The sequence below is a fragment of the Lontra canadensis genome, unplaced genomic scaffold, assembly GCF_010015895.1.
Source record: "Lontra canadensis isolate GAN:19392208 unplaced genomic scaffold, GSC_riverotter_1.0 scaffold28, whole genome shotgun sequence".
Lineage (NCBI taxonomy): Eukaryota > Metazoa > Chordata > Mammalia > Carnivora > Mustelidae > Lontra > Lontra canadensis.
Window position 1 is genome coordinate 19,955,230 of NW_022631022.1, and position 23,043 is coordinate 19,978,272.

Here is a 23,043-nt window from a genome sequence, read left to right on the forward strand (position 1 = left end):
CAATTTTCCAGCTACAGCATGGGTTAATAAGAGCCCTCCTTCACAGGGTTGCTGTGAAGATGAAATGAGGTCATTTGCCCAAAGCATTTAGATTACTACCGGGAGCCAGACATAACCCCAACCGCAGCATACCTCCAGGGGGCGCCCTTCACTCCCTGTACAGCACCTTGACTGTTTCTTCTTCCTCTCACTGCCCTCCTTAGAGGGAGAGTGGGTGGCTGGGTTTGGAGGTGGGGGGAAATAGGGGAGTGGCCGGGCAGCCCCTAGGGCCTGGGTCCCCAGGCCGGACCCTCGCGGAGGCCCGTTCCTGAGCGGAGACTGCCCCAGTGGCCATCCACGCAGAGCCGTGGAGGCGGTGAACCAGACGGCGCTTTTAACAGCTTTTTAATGGCATGGAGCGCACTGCGCTGGGAGAGCAGAAGCCCGTCAGGGGATGCTCAGGAAGCTTTCAAGGTCAGCCGGCATCAGCCTGACCTTGAAGCCTGTCCCCTCCTGGGGATCAGCCCAGCCGGCGCCAGAAGCTCAAGCCCAGGGGTTCCTGGGACTGGGACCTGGGAGTTTCTCAGTTGTCAAGGAGGCCCTGGGGGCCCTGAGCTGAGGATAAGTATTTAGAAAAACAGCTTCCAGGAGGTGTTAAATGGATTAAAGAGGCCAGGGGCCCAGACAAGGAGCAAAGCCCAGCCAGGGACAGGACCATTGGAGACCTTCGCCTCCTTGGTGCTGTGTTGGTTTCCTCTTCCTCGTCACAAGCCCCCCCTCCCCCAAAAAAACCTCCCCAGAGCTGAGAGGCTGGGAAGAGACAGGACTTCACCTTCAACTCCTCTCCTCACAGTCTCTTCTGCCAGACAGCACTGCTTCCTTTGTCCTACAGATTAATAAAAATCAGGGTCAGCTCCCTGAGAGATGGCTCAATGATCAGCTCCCTTCCCAGAGAGCCAGGCCAGCCAGGCAGTTGAGATGCAGCCCTGTGGTTTGGAGCCACCCTCCTGCACACCCCAGCACCCCCAGCACAGCACCTCAACACTCCCCAGAGAGGGGGAGAATTCTCCAGGGAAGGCTTAGCACGGTCAGTACACTCCCTGGGGCTGAAGCAGGCCTGTCAAGGCCAGATCTCAGCCTCTTCCCAGCTGGGCTCTCTCATTGGCCCTTGGCCTCTCAGCTCCCACAAGCGCTCTGAGCACTTCACAGCTCACACATGCTGTTCCCATGATGCTCTGGAAGGTAAGGATGGTCCTAAGTCCGTTTTACAGACAAGGAAACTAAGGCACGGGGAGCTGGGATGGCCTGCTTAGAGTTGCTGCGCCAGGAGGCATGGGAGAGAGGAACGGGAATTCAAATCCAAGAGCTGGTTCCCAGACGCAAGCCCACTGCAGCCTGCCTGCTTCGGAGGAATGTGTAGCCCTCTCAGCAGTGGGTCGGGTTCTCAGCAACCAGCTGGGCTCCACAGCAGCCAGGCCACCGAGGGGACCCAAGGGAGAACAAGAGCAGGGGGCGGCTCCCTCCCAACCCCCTTCTGCCCAGAGCCTGGGCCACAGGCCAGGGCACAGTGGGGAAGGAGGGCCAGGCCCCTTCCAGAGCAAGTCATGGGAAACTCAGGGCTTCGGGCGTCCCCAGTGAAGCCCAAAGGGATGAGGGGATCTCAAGGCCCATGGACAGCTCCCTGAGCTGGGAACCAGGCTGTCATTTCAGTCCCTGCCCTGCTGTGGAATGGGGGAGGGGGGTGGACCAGTTCCTGCCCCTCTCTGCCCTTGATTTCCCCATCTGTGAAGTAGGAGAAGATCCCTCCAGTTCCCATGCTGGAGGAGCCCGCCATCTACTCTCTCTAAACTGGCTCAGGTAGAGACAGAGGCTGGAGGAGCTGAGCCCACGGCCCACGGCATGGGAATTCAGGGACCAGGGTCTTGGCTGCCGCTGTGAGCTGTCGGCAGAACTAGACTTTCCCACAGATGCAGCTCAGCCCCCAGAGCAGGCCCCACAGTTCCCACTGCAGAACTTCCAAGTGGAAACCACAATGTGTGCGGAAGCCAGGCAGAAAATAAACAGACAGCGATGTCCCCAGGACCTTGGGGCCCTGGTCCCAGCCCCGAGGCAGCCCCATAGAAGACACCTATGACCAGAGCAGATTCCTGCCGAGCCTGTCTGGACTGGCCTGGCTGGCCTGGGGCCCTGAGTGGGGTAGGGAAGGCAGCTCTGTCTCCGGCTAAGGGCCTGGGGGTTGGGGAGAGCACCAGGATCTGGAAAGCACCAGGGCTGGGTGCCAAGAGATGGCGCTTGGGTGCACAGCCTCTGCTGACTCACGGCCTGGGGTACCAAGCCTCATGGCCCCATCTGAACAACGGACGCAGCATGCAGCACGTCTGCTGCTTTCTCAGGCCCTTCCCAAGTGCTGAGTGTGTGACCTGGAACAGGGCACAAGAAGGGAGAAGAAAAGGGGTCACCCCAGGGACTCTAGCAGAAGGGCCCTCCTGCGGCTGTTTTGGCCAGACCTCCCCTGCCCTGTAGGGCTTGCAGGCGAGGAGACCTTACCCAGGCCCGCTGCTCAGAGGCAGAGAGCTGGGCTTCAAGGTTCTGAGCCCAAGGCCCTTAAGAAGGAAACTCAGGCGGGCCCTGGCAAGCGTAGGCCAGACTGGGGGTGGGTGGGCAGGCTGTCCTCACCCTCTCCTCCCTCTCTCCCCAGGTTTTTCTCATAGTGCCTGGCCTGGCCTCTGGCTTGGGGCCCCTGTTAAGGGGAGGAGGAGGCAAAGCAGGATAGGAAAGCAGCTCATCTGTAGGACCTGATCCCCTGGGGACAGGGCGGTGAGCAGAGGGAGTGGGACAGTCCTCCTTCCACATTCACCCCTCCCACACCACTGACCGGCCCCAGGGCCTCCAAGGGACATACCAGGGACAGCCTTCTGAGAGGTGTAGTCCCAGCAACTGACCCCAAAGTAGACAACAATGATCTCGTCTCTCAGTCATCCTGCCTCAGAAGACACTCCTTCCCCCTTGACCATGGGGAAGACCAGACTCGCCAGTTTTGCAGAGCTCCTGAGTGAAGCCCAAGGTTCAGACTCGGGTTTTCTGACTCCAAGTTCAGGCGTCAGAATGTCTCCCCTGATCTTCCCCCATTAGCAGAGCCTTTTGGAGAGTTGAAGCACCCTCTTCAGACAGCCTGGGGGTGTGTGGGCTTCGGCACCCAGCTTGGGCCCAGCAGGCCTGGAGAATGAGCTCACCTGGCTGTTTTCCCTCTCTCAGGCGAGCTGGCAAATTGTGGTGTTAGCCCCCATCTGCATGGTCCTCCTCTCTGTCTCCAGCCCTCTTGGAATGTCCTCTACCCCAGCGGCTGTGCTTCCTGCTGGACGCCAATTTCTCTACCCACAGAGCGGGTTCCCTGCCATCTGCCCTGTGCTCAAGCCAGGCTGCGATCTGAGAAGACGGGGGGAGGGTGTCTGTCCCATGGAGACTCACCTTCCAACCAGGACTCAAAGCCCCACTCACTGGGCCCCAAGACTCTTGTCCTCTCTTCCTATGGTCTCTCTTGGCACAGGGCTTGGACACACATCCCCGAAACTGCTTAAGGGCCACCCAGACCCAGCCTACCCCGTCCCCGCCCCCCCCATCCCTGCCCCAGGTGCCTCTCTTGAGGGCCTATAAAAGCCATCCCACTTCTCCCCTGGAAAAAGACCCTCATGTAAGAGATTTCTGTTGACTATCTGGATGGCCCACGACACAGGCCCAGACCTGTCAGAAACCCTCATTGGGGAGCTACTGATAACTACCCTCACCCATCCACCATCCCTGTCCAGAGGCAAAAGGCTCTTGGGAAGGTCCTCACCTCAGCCTCATCCCTTATCAGGACCCTCTTCCGGGATTGGACAGAAGGAAGAGGCATTGAAGAGAGTAGAGGGACCTGGGCCCTGCTGCTAGCCGGACATGGCTGGGGCGATCAGGGACTGAGCCCGGCCCGGGAGACTGGGTTCTGGTCTCAGCTCAGTCACAGACTTGCTTTGTGACAGTGGGCAAGATTCTGGCTCTTTTGAGCCTCAGGCTCTTGTCTGGGAAATGGGAGTATGAACTGGTCCTCCCTGGGCTTTAGGATCTCTGGCTCAGGGTTTCCCTTCCTGCCCACTGCAGCTCCCCTTCCTCAGAAGCACCCCTTCACAGACCCCTCTGTGGCTCACGCCCCCCCCTCCCCAGGGAGGCTGCCACCAGCAGCTCATTTGTGCAGCCACAGCCTCTGTCGCCCGTGACTCGGCCTATGGCAGCACATGTGGCCATGTGAACTCATGGAAGCAGGGCCACACAGCCACAACCCTGAGCTCAGAGCCCTTCTCCCTGCTGAGCAGGCCAAAGCCTTAATCCCCTTACACAAAGCATACTGAATCCTTCCTGGTGGGGAAGGCGGTGGGGGCACAAATTGGCTTATCCTACTGATCCAGAGAGAGGCTTGCTCCCATGAGGACCAGCAGATCCATCCCTGTGTGCGGCCAGGTCAGCATGCTCTTGCCAACACACACTGCTTGCAGCCCCTCCCCCAACGCCCCGGCCTCCAGGGGTCCTTGTACTGTCAGAGGTATGGAGACTTCCCAAAGGCCTTCCGCCCCCCTTCCAGGAGCACTACTGTGAGCAGACAGGGCTGGGATGCCAAGTTCCTAAAAAGACCTGATGGGTTAGCCCAGGGATGGGATGTCTGATGTGAATTGCTAAGCAAGGCCCAGAGAGAACGAGAAATTACACACAGCCCGGAAAACAGTGAAATGGGGTACATTTCTCTGCATTTCCTCCACTCACTTTCCACAGCCCTATACAGGGACTCTGCTGGCCAGGAGGAAAATTTACTTATTTATTTATTTAATATTTTATTTATTTACTTGACAGAGAGAGACAGCATAAGCAGGGGGAGTGGCAGGCAGAGGGAGAGAGAAGCAGACTCCCCACTGAGCAGGGAGCCAGATGCGGAGCTCAATCCCAGGACCCTGGCATCATGACCTGAGACAAAGGCAGACACTTAACCCACTGAGCCACCCAAGTGCCCCCAGAAGAAAAAATATTTAGTAACTTCCTTCTGATAAAATTTCAGACCAGTTAGAGTTCAGGTAGCCTCAAAAGAAGAGACAGCTAATGGTGGAAACTCAGGCATTTTTAGAAGAGATTATTTGAATCAGGAAGATTTTCTGGTATTCTATAAGCTCACAGTTTTATATCTACCCCTGTATATGAGTGAGGTCAAGGACAGAGTTATCTCCAGAGGGAGACAGGTGGTACCATGAAAACACAGGTCCCCACAAAGACTTGTACAACCATATCCAGAGCCAGCTTATTTCTAATAACCAAAAGCTAGAAACACTCCCGAATTCCATCAACAGGTAACAGGATTAACCAATACATGGCTACAATTAAATACTACTCAGCTGTCAAAAAGAATGAACTCCTGATACAGGCAAGTACACGAAGGAATCTCAAAGTAATCATGCTGAGTGACAGCCGACAGAAAAAAAAAAAAAAGTGTGTATGGTATGATTCCATCTATGTGAAAATCCAGACGCAAAACTAATCGTGGTAATAGAAATCAGAGCAGAGGTCAGTTGCCTCAGGTTAGGAGGAGGGATGACAGGAGGGAGAGACGAGTGATGGTTCCCACCTTGATGTGGGTGATGGGTTTCAGCACATTTACCAAAACTGGTCAAGCTGTGCACTTCAGGCTTTATGTAAAATGTATCTCAGTAAAGAAATAATAAATAAATGAATAAACAAACAAATAAATAAAGTAATAAAAAAGTGATTTATAAAGTAAAGTAAATAATACAAAGGAAATAGTCAACAAAACCAAAAGACAACTGACAGAAAGGGAGAAGAGAAATCTATAAAGAACTTATCAAACTCAACACCCAAAGAACAAAGAATCCAGTCAAGAAATGGGCAGAGGACATGAACAGACATTTCTGCAAAGAAGACATCCAGGTGGCCAACGGACTCATGAAAAAGTGCTCCACATCACTGGGCATCAGGGAAATACAAATCAAAACCATAATGAGGTACCACCTCACACCAGTCAGAATGGCTAAAATTAACAACTCAGGAAATGATAGATGCTGGCAAGGATGTGTAGAAAGGGGAACCCTCCTACACTGTTGGTGGGAATGCAAGCTGGTGCAACCACTCTGGAAAACAGCAGGAGGTTCCTCAAAAAGTTGACAATAGAGCTACCCTATGACCCAGCAATCGCACTACTGGGTATTTACCCTACATATACGTAGTGATCCAAAGGGGTACGTACACCTGAGTGTTTATAGCAGCAAGGTCCACAGTAGCCAAACTATGGAAAGTACCTAGATGTCCATCAACAGATGAATGGATAAAGAAGAGGTGGTGTATATATATACAATGGAATACTATGCAGCTATCAAAAGAAATGAAATCTTGCCATTTGCAATGACGTGTATGGAACTAGAGGGTATTATGCTAAGCGAAATAAGTCAATCAGAGAAAGACAATTATCATATGATCTCCTGATATGAGGAATTTGAGAGGCAACGTGGGGGGTCTGGGGGGTAGGGAAGGAAAAAATGAAACAAGATGGGATTGGGAAGGAGACAATCCATAAGTGAATCTTAATCTCACAAAATAAACTGAGGGTTGCTGAGGGGTGGGGGGGGTAGGGAGAGGGTGGTTGGGTTATGGACATTGGGGAGGGTATGTGCTATGGTGAGTGCTATGAAGTGTGTAAGCCTGGCGATTCACAGACCTGTGAAATACCTGGGGCAAATAATACATTATAACTTGATAAAAATAATTTAAAAAATAATAAAGTAAATAATAATACAAACGTGACAAATGGTATTTATTCAGTTACTTAAATCTTTATTTTGAAATAATTGTAAACTTACAGCAAGACCAGCACAAAGAACTCCCACTTATCCTTCACACAATTTACCAACAATTAACAGTTTACTACATCTCTTTTACCATTCTCTTCTGCTCCCACTCTCTGTAGGTATGTATAAATATATGTGATGTTTTTATGTAATTATATACATATGGGTTACATAAGAGTAAACTGGATGCTTCTGTTCAGCATAATTATCTTGGATTTTTTTAAAGGAATCTCTACACCCAACATGGGGCTCAAACTTATGACCCCCAGATCAAGAGTCATGTGCTCTACCAACTGAGCCAGCCAGGAGCCCCTCAGCATAATTATTTGGGATTCCTCTATTTAGCTGTATGTATCAGTAGTTCATTCATTTTTTTGGCTGAGTAGTATTTCATTATATCAATGTATCACCATTTATCCTGTCCCACAATGCATATTACCCCAAAATATTTCAATGTGTATTTCCCAAGAACAAGGATAATTTTTTTTTGTTTCTGTTACCAAAATTGGGATGTTAACATTGAGTAAATATTATCATCTAATCTATAGACCTTCTTATTCAAATTTTGTCAGTTGTGCCAACAATATCATTTATTGAAAAACTTTTTTTCGTGATCCAGGATTTGATCTAGGATCTTGAGTTGGATCGGGTCGCCATGTTTTTGTATCTTGTTTGATGTGGAGTGGGTCCTCAGCCTCTGTCTTTCGTGCGCTTTAGAGTTTTTAAAAGACAGGCTGGTTCTTTCAATGAATGTTCTTTGGCTTAGGATTGTCTGATGTTTCTTCATGATTAGATTCAGGTTATTGATTTTTGGCAAGATTATTACAGAAGTGACACTGTGCCCTTGAAACCTCATCTCAGGAGTTGCTGTCTCTTTGTCTATTACTAGTGATATTCACTTGGATTGCGGAGAAGGTGGAGTCCACCACTGTTGTGACTGTTTTCCATTTGTATTAATAAGTATCTGGGGGGAGTCATCTGAAGATTACCTAAATATCCTGTCTCCATTAAACTTTTTACCCACTAATTGTAACATCCTTTGATGATTCTTCCCTAAATCGTTTATTGCTATGATGGTGACCAAACGTAATTTTCAAACCCCTCCTTATTAATTCCCTCCTTATTTATTTGTTTGAATTCCACCATAAGGAAGAGCTTTTTCTCTCCTCCATATATTTATGTGTGCTCATTAAATTATATCTGTGTGGACTCATGGATTTTTATTTTATGCAATGGGTTGTAATCCATTTCTATCATTATTTACTTTGGTGCTTAAATTGCCCTGAATCTGGCCAATGGGAGCCCCTTCAAGCTGCCTCTGTGTCCTTTGACATTTCCCCATCATTCCTTAGGCATTTGCTTACTTTCAGACTCATCATGTGCTTACCCTGGGATCAGCCAATTTTCCAAGAAGTCCTTGTTTAGTTTAGCAGAAAATACTCTGGAAGTTAGAGTACCCATAACCATATCTACGTTAATATTTAAAAACCCATCACCTCTAACTCCTGTCCAATACCTAAAAGTACATTCTTGTCTTCCCATTGCTGCATTTGTAATTCAGTTTTCCAACAGTCAGAAACCTGGATCATGATTTTCATCATATTTACTCATTTGCTTGAGCCTAGAACACGCAGAAATGCAAACCCATACCACTGTAAACAGCAAAACTGCTAGCTAGAGTGTGGTAATTTTATAGCCCTTTTCCTGCCTTTCCTGGATGTATATAGCCAAGATACTGTGTTCAAAACTTCCTTCTTTCCCCTTTTCATGTGGTTAGGTTATTCTTTTGAAATACAGTCAGGTTTGTTTCTCTCTGTTTGTAATCCATTAGGGATTCCATTTTAGGAATTTCCCTCAAATCTTATTATTGTTGTTATTATTTGAGTGTAAAAAACATTAACTTGGTTTCAGGGCACCTGGGTGGCTCAGTCAGTTAAGTGTCCAACTCTTGATTTTGGTTCAGGTCATGATCTCAGGGTGGTGAGAGAGAGCCCCATGTTGGAGTCTCTCTCCCTCTCCTTCTGCCCCTCCACCTCTCTCCCCCACTTTAAAAACCAATCCAAACCAAAAACATAGTTCCAAGAGTTAATACTACAGGATGAAGTCATATTTAGAGAAATAGCCCCATCCTTCTCACCTCATTTCCATCCAACTTCTGTGGGCGACTGATGCCATTAGTTTATCTTTCCTGAGTTTCTTTTTGCAAAGCCTTCATGAAAATTTCCTCATTCCCCTCTCTTTCTTACACAAAAGCTAGCATGCTATAGACATGGTTTTGCACTTTGGTTTTTCACCTAAGATTATATTCTGGAACTACTTTATCAGTTCATAGAGATTGTCCTCATTTTTTTTTTTTAAGTTTACATTTTTCCTGAAGAATAACACACAGAAAATGGTGTTAGAAATTAGGGATTTCTGGGGGGCTAGTTACATGAAGGTATTCAACTAATTAGTTTTGCCTGGTCTGGATACTATATAAATGGGTTCCTATGATATATGCTCTTTGGTGGATGCTGTTTTTGATCAACGTTATGTTGTTCGATCAAAGTTATGTTGTTGCCATGTAGTCCCATGGTTATGTGTAGTTCATTCGTGTTGCCAGTTAGTATCCCATTGTGTAAACACATCACAATATGCTTAGCCATTATACTGGGATGGGCCTTTGGGTATTTCCAGGTTTTTGTCTTTATGGATAGTGCTACTATGAACGTTCTAGTACCTAAGAGTGTCTGGATTTGCTGGGTTATAGGGTTTGTGTATGTTCAGCTTTAGTGTGTGTGTTAGGTAACTTGCAAAGTGTTACTACACCAGTGTACATTCTTGTCAGTCTTGTATAAGGGTTTCAGTTGCTCACTGACACTGGATTCTGTGTTGGTTTTTTATTACATCCTCACCAACATTTGATTTTTTTGCCTGTCTTATTTATTTCAGCCACGCTGGGATGTGTGTGTGTGTTTAAGAATTTTAATCTGTATTTCCTGGATGAGCAAATAGCATTATTCCCAGCATCACCACCAAACCAGCCCCCTCGTGAGAAGCAGCCTGGTGTGATAAAGGGGCTCTGGCCTTGAGGTCAGAAGACCTGGCTCTACCCAACCTGATTGGCTGAGTTGTGTGACTTTGACCTAGCTAAGCCTCGATTTTCTCATCTGTACAGTGGGAATAAAGCCCCTGGTCCTGCTTTTGCAGCAGGCACACAGTGGCATAGGAAGTGATGGAGCCCCTGGGCCTCTTTCTCCCAAGGCTCTCTCCCTACTTCGTGGGCACATATCTGTACATAAGACAGGGGTATCCTCTGTGGAGAAAAGGGAACCCTCCTACATTGTTGGTGGGAATGCAAGCTGGTGCAACCACTCTGGAAAACAGCAGGAGATTCCTTAAAAAGTTGACAATAGAGCTACCCTATGACCCAGCAATCACACTATTGGGTATTTACCCTAAAGATACAAATGTAGTGATCCAAATGGGCACATGCACCCAAATGTTCATAGCAGCAATGTCAACGATAGCCAAACTATGGAAAGAACCTAGATGTCCATCAACAGATGAATGGATAAAGAAGATGTGGTATATACATACAATAGAATACTGTGCAGCCATCAAAAGAAATGAAATCTTGCCATTTGCAATGATGTGGATGGAACTAGAGGGTATTATGCTGAGTGAAATAAGTCAATCAGAGAAAGACAACTATCATATGATTTCTCTGATATAGGAATTTGAGAGGCAGGGCAGGGCGTTGTGGGGGTAGGGAGGGAAAAAATGAAACAAGATGGGATCAGGAGGGAGACAATCCATAAGAGACTCTTAAACTCACGAAACAAACTGAGGGTTGCCAGAGGGATGGGAGCATGGAGAGGGTGGTTGGGTTATGGACATTGGGGAGGGTATGTGCTATGGTGAGTGCTGTGAAATGTGTAAGCCTGATGATTCACAGACCTGTACCCCTGGGGCAAATAATACATCATATGTTAATTTTAAAAAAAGGCAGGGGTATCCTCACTCACACACCAGTCTTCTCCCTGCTCTTTCCCCACATCTTTTCCCTCCTTCAACAACATCTGAAGGCTTCCTCCACCAGAAGATTTCCCTGACGGCTCCATCTTTCATCTCCATCACTGAGGCAAAGCCTGGACAAGAAAGAGCAATGGATGGGCCCAGGAGAACGGTCATGTGTATTTGGCTTGGTCCGTTGCTGAGTGATCAGAGGCTGGGTTCTAGAAGTAAATGGGTGGAGGCATTGCCTGCAGTGTCTCTGGGGCACTTTGAGATCTGCTGCTTTAGTGTTCTTTTGTGCCGTGCCAGATGAGGTCATCCAAGCAGCTTAGCAGATGGGAGATAGACAAACTAGCTTTGTGTATTGCGAAGCCCAAAAAGACGCAGAGACAGCGGCCAACATGCCTGTGTGCCAGGGACGAAAGCTTAGCATCCCCACAGGGAGCTCTGGAATTCCCTCCGGGATCCCATGGGAACAGTGCACCCTGGCTTTTCCATCCTTCCATACTGCTCTGATCTGGGCACCTCTTGGATCTAGAAGCCCAGCTCTTATTCTCTCCAAGGAGGTGTTGAGCCGCGGCACTGGGTGAGGCTCTGCACTGACTGTCCTGGAGATGGTTCAGGCTGGACCCTGCATGCCAGATGCCCAAAGCCTCCAGGGAAACACAGACACAAACACGTGCAAAGTGGATTCCAGGAGAGGCCCGAATAGCCTCGAACTAGAAGGCTGATGAGTAGTGGAGATAAGCTGCGGGTGAGGGAAGGTGTTCCAGACGTGGGTTACAGTCTGGGCATGGACACAGAGCTGAGGGCCTGGGGCATGTTCATGACATGAGTGATGAAGGCAGAAGGGGCTAGATCCCTAAGGGCCTTGAGAACCTGGCAAACAAGGTGGGATTTCATCCCCTGGGTAATGCCTGGGGAGCCACTGGTGTTTTTGAGAGAGGTTGGGTGGGGGTGCTCTAATCGGGGTTGATCACAGATGCTCACCTGTGGAAGGCTGAACCCGCAGGCTCTCCCCAGCCGTCTTCTACCATGGGGACTCTCTTCCTTAGGGACCCGAAGACATTTTCCAGCTCCAAGAGCTTCCACCAAAGTAAAAACGCTGGATGCCATTTCACACTGTGATGGGACTAGCTGCTCAGCCCAAGATCCTTAGAAAGATCTGGCTGCAGAGGGCAGGGCCAGACCATGTGTTTGTGAGGGGGGTGTGGGGATGGGGTGAAGGAAATATTTGCTAACCATTTCCCAGTGCCAGATGTTATGCTAAGCGTTCTACGTTCAACATCTCCGTTACCGTGGGTAACAACTCCACGAGAAAGGCATTAGCCCCATTTTATAGATGAAGAAACAGAGTCTCAGGCAGGCTAAATTAGCCACGTGGTACATAACACTGTCCTCGAAGCCTGAGCCTGTTCTGATGTTCCAGGCAGAGTATATGCGCTGTGTCTCCAGGAGCTCAGGGAGAGGGGAAGGGTTGTCTGGGGCTGGATTCCCCCCAAATGCCCTTTGCCACAGAGCTGCCCCTGGCAATCTCCCCAGCTGGGCATTCCCAGCCCAACGTGCAGTGTTGCATTCTTTTCAAAATATACCAGAGACAACAATAAGAAGAGGGAAGTTGGGCTCAAATCAGACGCAATTTGCTTAAAGCCTCTGGAGTCCTCCCCTCAGGGAATGCATTCATTCCACTAGATTCATGCTTTTTTAAAAAATGCCGCCGTGTAATTCCTCCAGCCGCCACGTTTGTGAGACAACGTCCTCATCTCTTTCTCCAAGTCATAGGCACTGGGGGTTGTTTTCATTCGAAGTGTCAGGTTCACTAGCCATTTATTCCACAGAACAGGAAGTTTCGGTTATGGGCCCAGCACCAAGGTGAGCAAACCCAGTCTGTGTCCGGAAGATGCACAGAGGGCCACAGGGCTAGAACTTCAGCAATAGAGGCTTGAGGGCAAGCAGCGATTAGCTGCCTTTAGGCCCTGCCCTCCCTCCTATCTCTCTAATCCACAGAGCCCTCTGCAGCCAGAAAGTTCTTTAAAATGCAATGTCAGGGCACCTGGATGGCTCAGTCAGTTAAGCATCTGACTTTGGCTCAGGTCACGATCCGCAAGGTCCTGGGACTGAGCCTGAGTGGGGCTCTGTGCCCAGCGGGGAGTCTGCTTCTCCCTGCTGCCCCTCCCTCACTCAGGCTCTCCCTTTCTCAAATAAATAAAATCTTTAAGAAAGAAAAGGAAAGAAAATGCGGTGTGATCATGTCACTTCCTGCTTACACCATTTCGATAGCTTCCCATTGCTCTTGGGGGAAAATCCAAACTCCTTACAAGGAAAAAAAAATCCAAGCTTGCTGCAGGGGCCTGGGACCAGGGCCGGCCTCCTTTTTAGCCTCTTCCCGCAAACCCTCTTATTCTCTTCCATACCATACATACACTCATCACATTTTAGCTCATGACCCTCCACATTTCTTTGTTGTTGTTTTTTTTAATAGGAAATACAGGTTTTATGCAATTTATCGTCCACATCTTATGCCACATCTCGACTGATTTTTTTCTCCAATTTTTTATTGCTGTCTAATAGTTAACAGAATGTTTACTATAGTGAGCTTTTCTGAGTGTATAGTTCAGTGGTTTTAAATACATTCCTAAGGTTGTCCGACGTCATCACCACCCACCTGCGGGGCTCTTCCATCAGGTAAAACTGAAGCTGTGTACCACTAATCAGTAGCTCCCCATTCGCCCGAAGCCCCCAGCCCCCAGTGCAACCATTGTACTTCCTGTCTCTCTGACCCTGACTGCTCTAGGCACCTCCTCTAAGTGAAATCATCCAATATCTGTCTTGCACGCCGTGCTTATTTCACTTAGCGTCATGTCCTCAGGCTTCACCTGAGCTATAGCAGGGATGGCAGAATCACCCTCCTCTTTATGGCCGAACAATAGTCCACTCTGCGGGTATACATGGGTCAGTGCAGGCGTGGGTTGCTCCCACATTTTCGGTCCGATTTTTACACACATGAGCACCCATATGTACTACTCAGACTGAGACAGACAACATCTGGGTACCCCTGAAGTCTCCCTCATGCTCCTTTCAGGCCGACTTCCCACTCCGTCATGAGACCAACTGCCCTGTAGGTCAGCTTTATGTGTTCTTGACCTTCACGGACACGAAATCCTATACTGCGTGTTCTTTTGGGTCTGGATGTGTTTGCTCGACGTTGTGTCTGTGAAACTCATCCATGCTGCTGTGTGTGTTAGTAGTTCGCTCCTTCTTGTTGCTGCGTAGTATTTCCTTGTGTGAAGATAGCCCTTTGTACACACTCCATGGGTAACCGGCACTTGGGTAGTGCTATGGGCTGAATTGTATGTCCTCCAAATTCATGGGTGGAAGCGCTAGCCCCAGTGTGACTGCATTTGGAAACGGCGTCTTTAAGGGGGTAACTGAGGTTATGTGTAAAGATTACAGTCTGGTTGTTTTGTAGAATGTCCCTCAGTTTGAGTTTATCTGATGTTATGTGTTTTGGCAGGAAGAGCCGGGAAGGGACGCTGTGTGCTTCCTGCGCTTCCTAACATCTTGAATGCAGTCAATCTGTCCCATTTCTGGGGATGTTAACTTTTAATACTTGGTTAAGATGCTGCCTGCCAGGCTCTCCCCGTACAGCAGACAGCCGCATCTTCAGGTGCAGTGCCAGCCGCGTGCCCGAGACATGATGGTGAAGGTCGGAGTGAACGGATTTGGCCGTATTGGGCGCCTGGTCACCAGGGCTGCTTTTAACTCTGGTAAAGTGGATATTGTCGCCATCAATGACCCTTTCATTGATCTCAACTACATGGTCTACATGTTCCAGTATGATTCTACCCACGGTAAATTCCACGGCACAGTCAAGGCTGAGATCCGGAAGCTTGTCATCAATGGGAAGTCCATCTCCATCTCCCAGGAGCAAGATTCCGCCAATATCAAATGGGGTGATGCTGGTGCTGAGTATGTTGTGGAGTCCACTGGGGTCTTCATCACCATGGAGAAGGCTGGGGCTCACTTGAAGGGCGGGGCCAAGAGGGTTATCATGGGCTGACGCCCCCATGTTCGTGATGGGTGTGAACCATGAGAAGTATGACAACTCCCTCAAGATTGTCAGCAATGCCTCCTGTACCACCAACTGCTTGGCTCCTCTGGTCAAGGTCATCCATGACAACTTCAGCATTGTGGAGGGACTCATGACCACCGTCCATGCCATCACTGCCACCCAGAAGACTGTGGACGGCCCCTCTGGGAAGCTGTGGCATGACAGCCGAGGGGCTGCCCAGAACATCATCCCAGCTTCCACTGGTGCAGCCAAGGCTATAGGCAAGGTCATCCCTGAGCTGAATGGGAAGCTCACTGGCATGGCCTTCTGTGTCCCCACCCCCAACGTGTCTGTTGTGGACCTGATCTGCTACCTGGAGAAAGCTGCCAAATATGATGACATCAAGAAGGTGGTGAAGCAGGCATCAGAGGGCCCCCTTAAGGGCATCCTGGGGTACACTGAGGACCAGGTTGTCTCCTGCGACTTCAACAGTGACACCCACTCCTCTACCTTCGATGCTGGGGCTGGCATTGCTCTCAATGACCACTTTGTCAAGCTCATTTCCTGGTATGACAATGAATTTGGCTACAGCAACCGGGTGGTGGACCTTATGATCCACATGGCCTCCAAGGAGTAAGAGCCCCCTGAACCACCAGCCCCAGCCACAGCAAGAGGAAGAGAGAGGCCCTCAGCTGCTGGGGAATCCCTGCCCTAACTTACCCCCCAAAACACTGAGAATCTCCCAACCTCCACTATTTCCATCCCAGACCCCCTGAAGAAGGGGAGGGGCTTGGGAAGCCCTACCTTGTCATGTACCATCAATAAAGTATACTGTATCCAGCCAAAAAAAAAAAAAAAAAAAAAAAGATGCTGCCTGCCAGGCTTCCTCACTGTTAAATTAATTAATAAGTATAATGCACTTACCAATTTAGAAGGCATTAAAAAGTATTTGGTTGGAAGAGAGTTTGAGATTGTGTAAATATCGTCTTTCTCATGAAAATTTTACCCAACGGTTTCAGCATCCACTGGTGAATCTTGCCTGAATTAACTATTTCTACAACAGTTGCAAAATAGTGGCTTTCAGATTCCATGATCTTGTCTCTTTTTTTCAGGTGGGAGTCTACTCTAAGGAAGAGCTTTCTATTCTTCTCATGTGTCGTCATTTACTTCTTTTTCTTTTTTTTTTAAATTTTATTTTTAAATAATCTCTTCACCTAACGTGAGGCTCGAACTCACAACCCTGAAATCAGAGTGCCATTGACTGAACCAGCCAGACACCCTATTCATTTACTTCTTTATGTTAATATGGACTCATACATTCTTTTTTTTTTTTTAAGATTTTATTTATTTATTTGACACAGAGAGAGATCACAAGCAGGCAGAGAGGCAGGCAGAGAGAGAGGAGGAAGTAGGCTCCCTGCTGAGCAGAGAGCCCAATGCAGGGCTCGATCCCAGGACCCTGAGATCATGACCTGAGCTGAAGACAGAGGCTTTAACCCACTGAGCCACCCAGGCACCCCATATGGACTCATACATTCTATCACTATTTATTTTGATGCTCAAATTGCCCTAGATTTGGCCATCAGAAGCCCTTCGAGTTGACTTTTGTGTCCTTCAAAACATAGTTTTAATTGTGACAGAATACACAGAAGAGGACATCGATCATCTTAAACATTAAAGTGTGCAGTTCTGGGGGCACTGGGGACATTCACATTGTTGCGCCGCTGTCACACTGTCCATCTCCAGATTCTTTTCATCTTCTAAAATTGAAGCTCTGTACCCTTTAAACAGTAGCTCCCTATTGCCAGTCCTGGCAACTGCCATTCTACTTTCTGTGTCTATGAATCGGACCCCTCTCCACCCCTTGCATAAACGAAATCATCCAGTATCAGTCCTTTTGTGACTAACCTATTTCACGTCTCCTAGTGTCTTCAAGGTTTATCCATGTCACAGCATATGTCAGAACGTCCTTCCTTTTTCAGGCTGAATACTACCCAGTTACACGTACAGACTTCATTTGCCATCGACGGGACACTGGGGTCGCTTCCACCTTTTGGCTGTTGTGGATAATGTTGCTAGGAACATGAGTATCCTTTGAGTTTCTTTGGGTCCTGCTTTTAACGTTTTTGGGGTAGCTACCCGGAAGTGAAATTGCTGGATCATATAGTAATTCTATTTCAGTCTTTTGAGGAACCACTTTACTGTGTTCCATAGTGACCACACCAACAGTGGAAAAGAGTTCCAATTTCTTCACATCCTTGTCAACACTTGTTATTTCCTGTTTTTTGATAACAGCCTCTCTAACTCATGTAAGGTGGTATGTTGTGGTTTTGATTTGTATTTCCCTAATGATAACTGATGTTGCGTTTTTTTTTTTTTTCTGTGCTTATTGGCTGGCTGTTTGTATGTCTTTATTTATTTTTTTTAAGATTTTATTTATTTATTTATTTGTTTATTTGAAAGAAAGAGAGCGCATGTGCACAAAGAAAGGGGGCCGGGGCAGGCAGAGGGAGAAACAGGCTTCCCACTGAGCTGGGACCCTGTTGTGGAGCTTTGTCCCAGGACACCGGGATCATGAGCTGAGCTGAAGGCAAATGTCTAACTGACTGAGCCACCCCAGAGTCCTAGCCGTTTGTATATCTTCTTTGAAGTAATATCTATTCAAGTCCTCTCCCTGTATTTTAGCTGGGTCGTTTGATTTTTTTGTCATCGTGTGGAGGAATTCTTTGTATATTCTGGACAGTATCTTGTCTCCCATAGACATGTCTACATCATTGTCTGACTGCTGTCTGTCTGAAATGATAAGATGCTTCAGAGGCTCTGATTCTCCTGACTCAGCCCTGGCATCAGCCCTTTTTCCAAAGAGCCCGGGTTCCCTTTAGTGGAGAATGGCATTTAGAAACAGATTTGGCTTCTAGGTTTGCTCATTGCTCTTGGCAGGGGTTGGGGGAGGTGGGGGTACGGGGGAGGTTGTTGTCTTCCCAGGCCCTGTTCATGGTCAGAGCTTTAGAGTGGGGATGTATGTGCATATATTTATACACATTTCTAGATCTATATATTGAAAGTCCGAAGTCACATCAATACCTCTATTTCCAACAGCCTCCCCACCCCCGCCACGGGATTTGTTCTAGTTTCTTCCCTTTCCATGTTTGGACCTTCCTTCTCCAACCGTGACAAATCTGGCCCCCACCATCCTTGATGTGTTTACTTATTGCTTGAGCCCTTGTAAGAAACCAATCTCTTGACTTCCTGGTCACCACTTCACTTGGCCACCTCCCTGCTCCACACCAACCCTCTTGCTGCCTTCGATATGTATTGGGGAATGGGAAGGAGTCATAATGGGTTTGGAGTGAATTACACAATTATTCAGGGAGGAAGGAAGCAAGGGCGGTGCTGGCTTTTGTAGAGCGTGTGGGCAGCTTCTCTGCATTTCTGCCCTACATAATTGGCTGAAAGCTCAGGGACTTGCCCTTAATGGCCCCCCAGGGCTGTGACTTCTGCCTCTGCTTCTGTGCTCCTGGGAAGCTCTTGGGCAGGCCCCTGGTGCAGGGAGGCACACCAGGCCATAATGAGCCAGTCCGCTCTGCCTCCCTACCTTCAAGTCTGGACGCCTGCTGGCAGCTGCTGGAAGCAGCCACGCTGTGCTGGGCCTGCCAGACACTTGAACTCTACCCAGAGACCCTGCTCCTGGCAAGGTCAGGCATGATGCTGGGGCCTCAGACCTCTCCCACACCAGCCCAGGGAACGTGGGCTGGTCTGTCCAAGGAGGTCAGGCTGGAAATTGGAAGAGATTCATAATTGATGTAGAAGCTCTTATCTGAGAGCAAACTCCTTACCCCCAGTTCATTTCAGCTGTACTTTACCAAATGAGTTAGAGGTCTCCTTTCATCCCAGCCCCTGGAGTAGGAGGAGTTTTGCCTGCTGCTGTGCTCCAGCCCTTCCACCCACACAGGGACACCCAAGAAGGGCTCCGGCATCTCTGTGCAAATGATGCCTGGGCTTGGGTGCAGCATTGGGCTTTGGCCATGCTTGGGCAGCCTGCCTCCCAGCCCGGGGAGGCCTTCGGAGCATCTCCTGGTGCGGGTTCCGAGAGTAAGTGGTCTTGCTGGTTCTCCCACCTGTGCAAGTAACCCCATCCCTCTCTTAGAAAGACATGCCCCCCTGTGGCTCTATAGTGATTGAGGTCAACTTGATTCAGAATGCTTGAACCGGCAGGTATTTCCGGAGTGGCGGCCACATAGGTGGGCCGGGACTGGATGCTGGAACATCGGACTGATTCCTCCCCTGGGAGCCTGAACTGTCGCACTCAGCCAAGGGTGTCCACAGCCACAAGAGGCCCAGCCAGAGCGCCGTGTGTATTCGGAGGAAGGAGACAGGCTGTCTGGTCATGGATGGCTTCGTGTTGAAGGAGGTGTAGAGGAAGACAGCCCCTGGCCCTTGGGGGTGAAGTGCACAGCTCTTTACAGTGTGTAAAGCAGATCAGTATGTATGGTCACCCCCAAGAGCAGATCAGGAAGTGGAAAAATGTTGTATCCCCGATGCAGGGCGCAGGCCTGCCTGACAGAAAGTGTACTGTTCATCTATGCTGAGTGAACAAAGGGGCCCCGGGGCTGGGGCAGCGGCTCCTCCCCGCAGGGCCTGTGAGCCAGGGCTGGGCAGGGGCAGAGGAAGACCTTTACTTAGCAGCCCTAAGTCTGGAAAAGAGTAAGTAAGGTACTCTCCATTTCCCATGTGCAAATGAAAATAAAGCTAGTCCTAAACCACTAAGTAAGAATAAGGAAGTCCTACAAGGGTCTGAGTTTTTCTATTATGACTCTGAAATGAGTTTTTAAATGAATAATTTCTCTAAAACTTCTCATTTGGGTGTGGTCTGCTTTGCTGGTGCCCAGGCAGCTACAGGGCCTGGCCCAACCCTTCCCAGCTTGGCGCCCTCTGCCTCTTATGGACTCCAGCATGGACTCCCAGCCCCAGGAACTGGGAGGTGCAGGAAGAGCTCAGCCGTGCGCTCCGGCAGGCCTGGATCTGAACAGGACACCGCCACTTAGCAGCCATGCCCATCCATTCAGATCAGACACTCAGGTCTCCTTATCTGAATAAAGGGCTTGTGGTCATAGCTATATTGTGGGGCTGGGCGGGAGGGAAATGAAAGAAAGCGTGCAAAGGGCCTAGCCCAGGGTCTGGTGCACTGTGGGGGCTCAGGAAGTCCCAGACGGGTCCTCAGCTTTCTGCAGCTCTCGCCAGAAGTGGACCTCGACAGCCTAACCCTGGCAGACATCCGTCTGAGTCGGAAGTGGAAGAGCAGTGGCCAAGCCTGGGGGCCGGGGTCTTCTCCCACCTGCAGGCTCAGCCCACTGTGCCTGGCCTGAGATGGGCCCTCCATCCTGGGACCTGCCCACTCTCTTCTGGGCCCTCTGGAGCAGAGTAGTCAGGAAGTGTGCACAATGGGATTATTGTTATTTGAGTAAAGCAGAAATAGATTTGGAACTAGAGATGTGGGGTGGGTAGGGGTTGGGCCCAGGCTGGGTGGTATTTGTATTTTTAAGGGACCCTTTTCCCTGAGGGAAACTCAAGACTCACAGAGGTGAGCTTTGGGTGGGCCCCCCCAAAGGCACTCAACCTCCCCTCCCTCATTCTGCTGACCCACACGGGGCACCAGCCCCCACACCTTCCCTCCTCATTTCTCCCTGCCTTAATCTGCTCCAGTGCCTTTACACCTTCCCCCTTTTGGAGGCCAGCCCTAGGCGGCACAGGAAGTGCCCCAAGATCTACCCCCTCAAGGACCCGCTGTGTAGGGGTGTCAACCCTCCAGTTCCCTTGCCCCTGATTGGGACAACTCTGTGGTGTCCCCCGGCTTCCCATTGGCTTGGGCCAAAGTCACCCTCTGTGCAACTCTGCTTGATGCCACATTTTGGCTTGGCTGCTTTTTCTTTGCTTCCCGGTCCTACTTCCTCATTGTTCTGCTGCTCTTTTCTCTGCGGAGAGTCTCCTGATAAATCACTTTCACAGGATCCTTCCCTCTGCCTGCAGCAGGGAGCACCCCCCAGGCCCAGTGAAGAGAGGTGTTGGGGAGAGATCTGTTGTGCGACCAGCTTCCCGGAGCTGGCATGTGCCCCACCTGGCTGGCCTCTGTCCTCCCCAGGGGAAGCGGCTAGAGGAGGAGGATAAAGAGGAGGAGGGGGAGGAGGAGGAGGAAGGGGGGGAGAAGAAGGAGGGGGAGGAGGAGGGGGAGGAGGGGGAGGAAGGGGCCTCTCTGCCTTTGCCCCTCCCTAGACCTGGCGTGGAGGTGTTCACTGAGCTCTCTGCTGGCATAAAGTGGGCACTGAACACCCGCCCACAGGGGCCGAGCCGGGATATTTAGAACACTCCTTCTGCAGCAGACCTCTTCTGCAGGAGGCTGGGGGCCACCGCCTGGGGCGTCCAGCAGGTCACATCCATGCCACAGGTGGAAAATCAGAACATGGAGTTAGGGGGGCACTCCACGAGGAGCTCTGCCCTGCAGTGGCCCTTCTCAAATCCTTGACTCCCTTCCCAGAACTCCCACTTTGGGAGGAGGAGAAGAATACGTTGTGCTCTAGATGTTCAGCAACAAAGGCAAAGTGGCCGGGGGATGGTAATGAATAGCAAGGAAGAGGAGTCAAGAGGGCAGGCTCACGCTTCAGCCGGAATGGTAGTGCGGGGACAAGAAACACCGTTGCTGCTCAGAGAACGTTCCAGAACTGAAGCCTGGTGGGAGAGGCACCCTCTGCCCCTGGTCCATCACAATTCCTGGTACAGAGGGAATGCATCCTGCAGGGGAGGGTGGATGCCCGGCCGTGACGGGGTTAGGGGCTGCCCATTAAAGATACCCTGAACCAAACTCGAGCCCCTGGGATGTTCCTGAACATTCTTCAGCACTTTCCAGAGAGGATCTAGCCAGGACGGGAAGTGGGGGCGTGCATAGGGTTACTAGAGAAAACACAGGACACCCAGTTAAATTTCGAATCTCAGAAAACGAAGAATATTTTTAGTATAAACTTGTTCCCAATACTGCCCAAGGTGTACTTATACTAAAAAAAATAGTGTTTATCTGAAATTCAAACTTAACTAGGTGTCCTGTAGTAAGTAATTAACTAACTAATTAGTTAATTAGTTAGTTAATTAGTTAATTACTTTTTTGGCTGAATCTAGCAACCCTAGGTGGGGGCCAAAATGGTTGAATAAATGGGACGTTTAACCCAGCAGCTGGCAGAGTCCGGGGGACAGGTGCACTGGCTTTCAATTTCAGGAGAGCTGTCCTGGGAGCGAGTTAGAACCAGAAGATGGAAATGATTGCATTTGGAAATAGCAGCTGTATGGTCTGCTCAAGAAGAAAGGAAGTGGCAGGAAGGAGGTACAGACCATCGCCGACATGGCTCCAGCACCCGCTTCCGTTCAACCTTAGGCTTCTGCCTTCGAGACTCAGTCTCCCCATCCGTGTCCTCCATGGACCTGCCTCGGAGCCCACAGGCCCTGCAGTCCATAGCAGCCTGTGTTGTATCCCTATTCCCATCATGATTCTCTACCTGGTGAATCCAGAGTATTCACTCTGTCCTGAACTTCTGGAATAATGGCCTGGTGAGGACGCAGAGGTCGGTGTGTCTCCCTGGTTCTTCCTCCTGTGGATACGGAAGCAGAAGGTGTGCGGCCCGAGCCCTAATGCCATGTCCCCTGAACTCACGGGGATCTGCAGATGTGGTCCTGCAAGGTCCTGACTCCACTTGGCTGGGCGTCTGGGGCCCCAGGCAACCCTGAGCCCCTGCCTGGAGGGGAGACGCTTCTGAGCGGCCACTGGCTTCAGGAACCAGCTCCAGCAGAGGCTTCATCTTCACCCCGGCCCCAGAGGGCTCTTCCAGCATCAGCATTGTAGGAGAAGACAAAGTCTCAGAGGGAACGTCCCAAGTTAGGTCTTGCTCGGCATTCAGTAGCCTGCTGTCCATAACCCCAAGCCTCTGAGTCAAGAGTCATATGCACTGTGCCACGCCACCCTCCATGAACGTGTGAGCCTCACAATAACTGGGGGACAGTGTTCCAGCCCCTGAGGCTCTCTTGCCCCCATGCACACAGTAGACAACGGAGGCTCTAAGAACTGCTGAGAACTTGCGGAAGCTGATGAGTGGCCGGTTG

The 23,043-nt window shown here is 49.8% G+C and overlaps 1 pseudogene; it reads left to right on the forward strand.

The window, feature by feature from the left end:
• Positions 1-14,518: 14,518 nt before the first annotated feature.
• Positions 14,519-15,742, forward strand: LOC116872067 (annotated as a pseudogene).
• The last annotated feature ends 7,301 nt before the right edge of the window (positions 15,743-23,043 follow it).